General features: G+C 51.1%; 1 long non-coding RNA gene across 4 annotated transcripts in view; it reads left to right on the forward strand.

Moving 5' to 3' along the window:
• The first annotated feature begins 235 nt into the window (after positions 1–235).
• The window catches only part of LOC309653451, a 61,091-nt gene continuing 53,662 nt past the window's right edge, over positions 236–7,664 (forward strand). Inside the window, exons 1-4 of one of the 4 annotated variants that reach the window (XR_014259167.1) lie at positions 236–831; positions 1,206–2,478; positions 3,250–3,634; positions 3,786–5,862. This is a non-coding gene — a long non-coding RNA (uncharacterized lncRNA). The other 3 variants (XR_014259168.1, XR_014259169.1, XR_014259170.1) reach the window with 3 other exon arrangements.

Below are 7,664 nucleotides of genomic sequence, written 5' to 3' on the forward strand. Positions count from 1 at the left end.
GATGGGGAGTGTGGGAGGGAGGGAGATGCGGGAGGGAGGAGATATGGGAACATGTGTATATGTGTAGCTGATTCACTTTGTTATAAAGCAGAAACTAACACACCATTGTGAAGCAATTATACTTCAATAAAGATGTTTAAAATATATATATAATCTGTTTTTTAAATTATTTATTTGTTTATTTTTGGTTGTGCCGGGCCTTAGTTGTGGCATGTGTGCTCCTTAGTTGTGGCATGTGTGCTCCTTAGTTGTGGCATGCGACCCTGTGAGGACACAGGGAGGAGATGGCCGTCTACACAGCAAGGAGAGAGGCCTCAGGAGGAACCAGCTCTGCCGACACCTGGATCTCACATTCCAGCCTCCAGGACCGGGAGAAATACATGTCTGATGTTTACGTTACCCGGTCGGCGGTATTCTCTTACCCAAGTTGACACAATATTACTCCAAAGTGTGATTATACCAGTTTATTCCTCCACTCCCCTGTGGATGAATGGTTTCTGAATTGGGGTCTCACAAGCAGTGCTGTCATGAACATTCATACGCATGTCGTTTGTAGAACATACGTGTATACATGTTGGGCATACACGTAGGGATTGCTGGGTCAGGGGACATGCACACATTCAGCTGAAGCAGAACCTGAGCAACAAATGTCCACAGTGGTTGTGCCTGTGCATACCTGCAGGCACGGTGCATACCTGCATCCTCTGTGAATACCTGCACCCTCAGTGAACACCTGCACCTGCAGTGTTCAAGGGCTTCCTAACATTCTGCTTCCTTGTCAACACTTGATACTGACCATCTTTTTTAATCCAGCCACTCTGCTGAGTCTGTGTTGGTATAACTCTGTGGTTTTTTGTTTTTTTTTTTAATGAATAGCCCAGTTTAGCTTTTTTTTTTAAAGAAATTCACGTTCTTTTATTTATTTATTTATTTATGTATTTATTTATTTATGGCTGTGTTGGGTCTTCATCTCTGTGCGAGGGCTTTCTCTAGCTGCGGCGAGCGGGGGCCACTCTTCATCGCGGTGCGCGGGCCTCTCACTGTCGCGGCCTCTCTTGTTGCGGAGCACAGGCTCCAGACGCACAGGCTCAGTAATCGTGGCTCACGGGCCCAGTTGCTCTGTGGCATGTGGGATCTTCCCAGACCAGGGCTCGAACCCGTGTCCCCTGCATTGGCAGGCAGACTCTCAACCACCGCGCCACCAGGGAAGCCCAACTCTGCGGGTTTTGATTGTAGTTTCAATGGTTCCTCACTGTTCCCCGTCACTCCCATTGTATGTGCTTTGGACCATGTGGAACATCTCACACCACGAGTTTTGAAGTGGTTCCCTGTACTCATTTTCCGACTGCTGCTGTAACCAGTGATCATAAATGCGGTGCCATAAAACAACAGATTTAGTTTCTCGTACTTCTAAAGATCAGAAGTCCCACATAAAGGTGTCGGCAGGGCTGCATTCCCTTTAGAGGACTCCTGCAGGACTGTATTCCTTTCAGAGGGTTAGAGGTAGGGTGAGGGATATAAATTTGGTGCCATAAAACAATATGGACTTACCTTCAGAAGCCTCACCTCAAGGTGCTGGCAGGGCCGAATTCCCTTTAGAGGACGCCTGCCTTCCTTGGCTTTTCCTTCGTCTTCTAAGTAAACTGCACCCACCTCTTACCTCCTTCTCTGACTCTGACCTTCCTCCTTCCTTCTTACAAGGATCTTTGTGATGACCGTGGGCCCACCTGGATAATCCAGGGTCATCGTCACCCCGTCTCAAGATCCTTGCCTTCATCACATCCTCAAGATCCCCTTTGCCAGATAAAACAACATTCATGGATTCTGGGGCATTAGGACCTTCAGGGGCCACTATTCAGCACCCCCAGTCACCCAGAACCCATCGGAAATCACAACTTCCCATCAAGATTGACTCAAAGGAAGGTTTATACCTTCCTTTATACCTGACTGTATAGGAAGGTTCATAGCAGCATTATTGCTCAGAGTTAAAAAGTGGAAAGAATCCAAATTATCCATCAGCACAGGAATGGATTCCTCAGTGTGTCGTTCCCATAGCAACCAAGATCCCCAATGCCAAGATCGTCTGCCATTGTCAGTAGAATATTCGGTTTAAACGCATTCGCTGCTTTTAATTCTCAAGTCCTCAGAAGCAAACACACAGTGAGTAGAACCGCCAAAGAATCCCTGGACAGAAAAAAACCCAAAAAACAAAAAACGCAGAAATAAACGTCTCTCCCTTGGAATGAAAAGTCGGCCTTTCAAACCAGGTTGCTGGGAAGGTGTGTGTATTTTCCCACTGTATTAGGATTTAACAAAGGACGGCCTCCAGCTTTTGAATCCTTTGGTCCCAAAGACTTGCCTAATCCCGGGCGCCGCAGGAAAGTTGAACGCACTGGCTTTTGGTTTAGAAAGTCGTGGTCGGCCCAGATGCGGCTTCTCTCCCTGAACGCATGCAGGCCTCCACCTTCCCGCCGCTGGGTAAGTAAGTTCTCCTGCAGGGCGGGCGCGCCTCCCCGCGTCTCCGCGGCGCTCCGGGGACGGGGATCTGGACTCGGGTGGGGACGGGTCGCGGCCGGACAGCTGGAGGGGGCAAGGGGAGGCCCAGGGGCGGACGGCGCGTATCCTGGAGGGTTTGGGGAACACGGCCACGCTTCCGGGGGAGGCGGGGGGGGTGTCCCAGTGCAGAACGGGGTGCAACTTCGTTATGGGGTGGAGGGCACACGCCGGCGCTCGGGATGGAGGTACGGGGGGGCGCGTGGCGAGAGAATACAGGAAGGAGGATGTGGTCGCGCTGGGGGGCTGCCTGGAGGAGGGAGCCTAGGGGGTGGCGCCCTAGCGAGTGCGGGAGGGGACGCGGCCGCACCCGGGGGTCGGCGACCTGGGGGTTGGACCGGAAGTGTAAGGAGAGCGGGGGAGGGGAGGGGACCTGGGGTTAGACCGGAAGTGTATGGAGAGCAGGGGAGGGAGGAGGGGAGGAGGGGAGGGGAGGGGAGGGAGGAGGGGAGGGGAGGGAGGAGGGGAGGGGAGGGGGCGGGGACCTGGGGGTTGGACCGGAAGTGTATGGAGAGGGGAGAGGGGGAGGGGGAGGGGGAGTGAGGGGGAGTGGGGGGGACGGGGCGGGGGGACGGGGTGGGGGGCGGGGGAGGGGCTGGGCCGCTCTCTGCCGGGGTGCGGCTCGCCAGGTCCCCTTGCTCTTCGCGACCCTCCCTCTTTTGTTCCTTTCTCTTCCGGTGTCCTCGCCACCCCCAGCCCCCCGTTTCGTGGGGCGAGCACTGCCCGCCCGCCGCCCAGCGCTTCCGTCCCGCGAGTGTCCAGGCCAGAGAGCCGGCCTCCAGCTGCTTTTTGGTGACTCCGAGGCGCGCATGCTCAGCCGGGCCTTCCTGGGCCCCCGCCCCCCACTTCCCGACTCTCTTCTTCCCGGTTCCGTGCCCCCAGCCCCGGGATCGAGTAGGCACCGGGGCGCAGGGACCCGCGCACCTGGCGGCGCCGTGGGTCCCATGGCCGAGCTCGGCCCGGAGCGCAGGACTTGGCCGCGAGCGCTCCGTGTCCCGGGCCCGCCCACGTGATCCGGGGTGTGGCGTCCCCTCCCTCCCTAATCCGCTGAAAGTCCTTGCGCCTCCGGGGAACTGATCTGGTAAACAGGTTTTCCTGGGTGGCTTTCTCGGGGCGGGCACTCCCGGGAGACTGGGGCCAGGAGGGAGCTGATTAATCCTGGCCGGGCCTGGGCACGGTGAGCGCCACCTGTGAACACCCCTCCCCCCTCCCCCCCGCTCTTCCTCCTGCAGGCTGGCCACCAGGATGTGAATCCAGACTCACGAGGGTCCAGGATGCCGGACTTCTACTCTATGGCCAAGGGGAGAGGCGTTTAAATGTGTTGGCCTCGCTGGACCCTCAGCCGACTTTCTGTGTGTGCGTCTGTTTGCGGGCCGGTGAGAGTTTGCCTGGTGGTCAATTCCAGATCCCCCTCCCCATGAGCTGCCCGCCAGTTCTTTTCTTTTTACCTTTTCAACTCATTTCTGCATGTTTACCAGATGGTGATTGGAAATCCGTGTTAACCAAAAGCCTGGGGCGTAACGGGGTGTTGGAATTTCCAGAAATGGGGCTGGAGATTCTGTTTGGAGCAGAGACTTTTGCCTTTTCATGGGTAGATTTAGTTGGCTTGTTTTTGACGGGGTGATGGCTTTAGCTGGATTCATTCTTGGGCGTTGTTTATTGCTTCACTCTTTGTCCTAGGTTATTGATGATTCTACAGGCGCTTTTATCAGTGGAGGACTTCTGGGGAAATACCACACAGATTGAGGCTTGGAGGGAGGGGCAGGAAGCCAGGAGCCCAGGAGTAGCTTTGCATGGAGTTTGGCAAGGGTGGAGACCAGATCTGATCCGTTGAAGAAATTCTACATTGGAGGCAGTCAAGATTCCCCAAAAATGTGCAGAACAGGAGCCCTGGGGACACTTGGGCCAAGTACCCTAACAAAATACAGGCTGTCCTGAGGGTTTTGGAATGGCAAAGAGGGATGGGGGCCAGGGAGCTGCTGCCCCGAGAAGTAGTATTTGGGGGAGGTTGCATAAGCAGGTAAGAAGGAACCAGGCATGGCTTTGTTGACATAAGAGAAGCCATTTTTGGCCTGAGCCATTTTGGGATCTAAGCCTGGCCACCATGCTTGCCCTTGAACAGGTCTTGGTAATGAATGATTTTTTTTTAATTAATTTTTATTGGAGTATAGCTGCTTTACAGTGTTGTGTTAGTTTCTGCTGTACAGCAAAGTGAATCAGTTTTACGTATACATATATCCACTCTTTTCTGGATTTCCTTCCCATTTAGGTCACCAGAGAGCACTGAGTTCCCTGTGCTCTACAGTAGGTTCTCATTAGTTATCTATTTTATACATAGTATCAATAGTGTATATATGTCCATCCCAATCTCCCAATTCATCCCACACCCCCCTTTCCCCCTTGGTATCCATGTTTGTTCTCTACATCTGTGTCTCTCTTTCTGCTTTGTAAATAAGTTCATCTGTATCTTTTTTCTAGATTCCACATTTGTTTTTCTCTTTCCGACTTGCTTCACTTTGTATTACAGTCTCTAGGTCCATCCATGTCTCTGCAAATAGCACAATTTCGTTCTTTTTTATGGCTGAGTAATACTCCATTGTATATATGTACCACGTCTTCTTTGTCCGTTCTTCTGTTGATAGACATTTAGGTTGCTTCCATGTCCTGGCTATTGTAAATGGTGCTGCTATGAACATTGGCGGGGTACATGTCTCATTTTGAATTATGGTTTTCTCTGGCTATATGCCCAGGAGTGGGATTGCTGGATCATATGGTAGCTCTATTTTTAGTTTCTCGAGGAACCTCCATCCTGTTCTCCATAGTAACTGCACCAGCTTAACATTCCCACCAACAGTGTAGGAGGGTTCCCTTTTCTCCACACCTTCTCCAGCATTTATTGTTTGTAGATTTTTTGCTGATGCCCATTCTGACCGTGAGGTTATAACCTCATTGTAGTTTTGATTTGCATTTCTCTAATGGTCATTAATGATCTTAAGGGAACCAAGGAGCAAACTGTTATCAGGCAAGAGAAGGAACAATAGCAAAGATAACAAACCAGTGGTAAAGTCTCCCAGTTCTGTTTCAGTGGTGAAGATTATTCTGAAGCCTCAACCACCAGATCCACTGGGACCTAAAGGAGGAGGATGATATAGACCTTTTCTGACCCTGTGACTTCAATCAAACCCCCTCATGAATATGCATGTACCCTGAGAGTAAAGCTTCCCCAGTTCTGCTGTTCGGGAAACACTGCTTTGGGAAAGGTCCCCTGTGTTCTCCCTACTTGCTGCAAATGATAAATCCTTCTCCTGATTTTGGCTTGGTTATGTCTTTTGGCTGCACAACCACCAAGAGGCGACCCCAGTTTTCGGGTAACAGTCCTGGGGTCTGGCCTTGATCTTATGGGTCTGAATTCACTTTGAGGAATGCAAAGACTGTAGTGGCTTCGAAGTATCAGGGACAAGGGTGTGGACGGGTCCAAGGGTGTGGACGGGTCTGGGAGGGAGGTGACAGAGCACAGCTCCTATTAAGTGGCCCAGAGGTGGCTCAGTGGGCCAGGGATGCAGGCACAGCTGGCCAAAAGCTCTGGCTCAGTGTTGGCTAAACACGCCAAGGAGAGAGGCCTCAGGAGGAACCACTGCCCACACCTGGATCTTGCGCTTCCAGCCTCCGGGATGAGGATAAATGTCTGATGTTTAAGACCCCCGTTTGTGGAACTTCGTTATGGCAGCCCTAGCTGGTACTAGGGGTGTGTGTGTGTGTGTGTGTGTGTGTGTGTGTGTGTGTGTGCACGCATGGACAGAGAGGAGATTGGGTAGGGGGTGCCTGGAATAAAATTCCCCCCTCATTCTCCTCCCTCCTGCTGCTGTCTCGTCCTGGGCTGGTCCAGTGCAAAGCCAGCGGGCAAGGGAGCCCAATCTCATAGTGATCTCTCAAAATAGAGAGGGTAGGACATTGCATACCCAGCACGCCTCCCAAATTCTGGGTTCCCCCGGGTCACTGGGGCATTTGTTCACCAAGGATCATTGCTTGAAAATAGTCCCAGTTTGAAACACGGTACGACCTTGTCAATGTTGAAAATGATACACCTACATTCTGTGCATTGGTCCCAGCCACATCTTAACCAGGGACAGTTATTACCTTTGGTCCCCACCTGACAATTATCTGGAAATCTGTGTTACATAGAAACATCTTCTGTTGGGATCTGAGCTCTTTCTGGGGACAGGGCAGCCTCCCCCAGGTGGCAGGAAGAACTCCACTCTTGACCTGCCTGTAGTGTGGTCTCGGCAGCCCCTAAATGGTGCATTTTACTTCCTGGCGATTCTATGTTACTACTTCTTCCCGTCCCTTTTGTAACCGAGCAGGACCCCATGGGGCCTTTCCAGGACAGACCACTGCCCCTCCCCCCATGGCCTCCACCTTCCTCTTAGCTGGAGAAAAAGTTTAGCCAAAGAAAAAATTTAATCAGGGAAATGAGAAAATACAGAAACAAAGGAAAATAGTTAAACAAGAGAAAATAATAATAGTTGAGCCATTAAACAGAGTCAACGACATTTAGTTCCTCCTCAAGGGCTGTAGATCGTATTCTGAGCCATATCCTTTGAGCTGTTTTGCAGACACTGAAATCCCCACCAGGTGGAAGAAGTTAACTGCATGCTGCCCACAAGCATGTAGACCCCCAAATCGGCTGGAATCAGATGGTTGATGATGTGGGCTCCCGATTACCTCACAAGCAGCCAATCAGAAGAATGCCCACGAGCTGATCATACACCCACAATCCCTCTCCTCAGCACGTAACACTTTTCTTCTTTCCCCTGTATAATCTCCGAGCAAAACTTGGGGGGTTGGGAGTTGGTTCTTTGGGACATGAATCCACCTTCTCCCCAGGATTGATGGCTTCCTCAATAAAGCTATCTTTCTTTTCACCCAACACTTGTCTCTCAGTATTGATTCTTTTTTTAAAATAATTTAATTTTTTAAATTGGAGTATAGTTAATTTACAATGTTGTGTTAGTTTCAGGTGTACAGCAAAGTGAGTCAGTTATACATATACATATATCCACCCTTTTTAAGATTCTTTTCCCATATAGGTTATTACAGAGTATTGAGTAGAG

This window comes from Balaenoptera physalus, assembly GCF_965194825.1.
Source record: "Balaenoptera physalus genome assembly, chromosome: Y".
Taxonomy (NCBI): domain Eukaryota; kingdom Metazoa; phylum Chordata; class Mammalia; order Artiodactyla; family Balaenopteridae; genus Balaenoptera; species Balaenoptera physalus.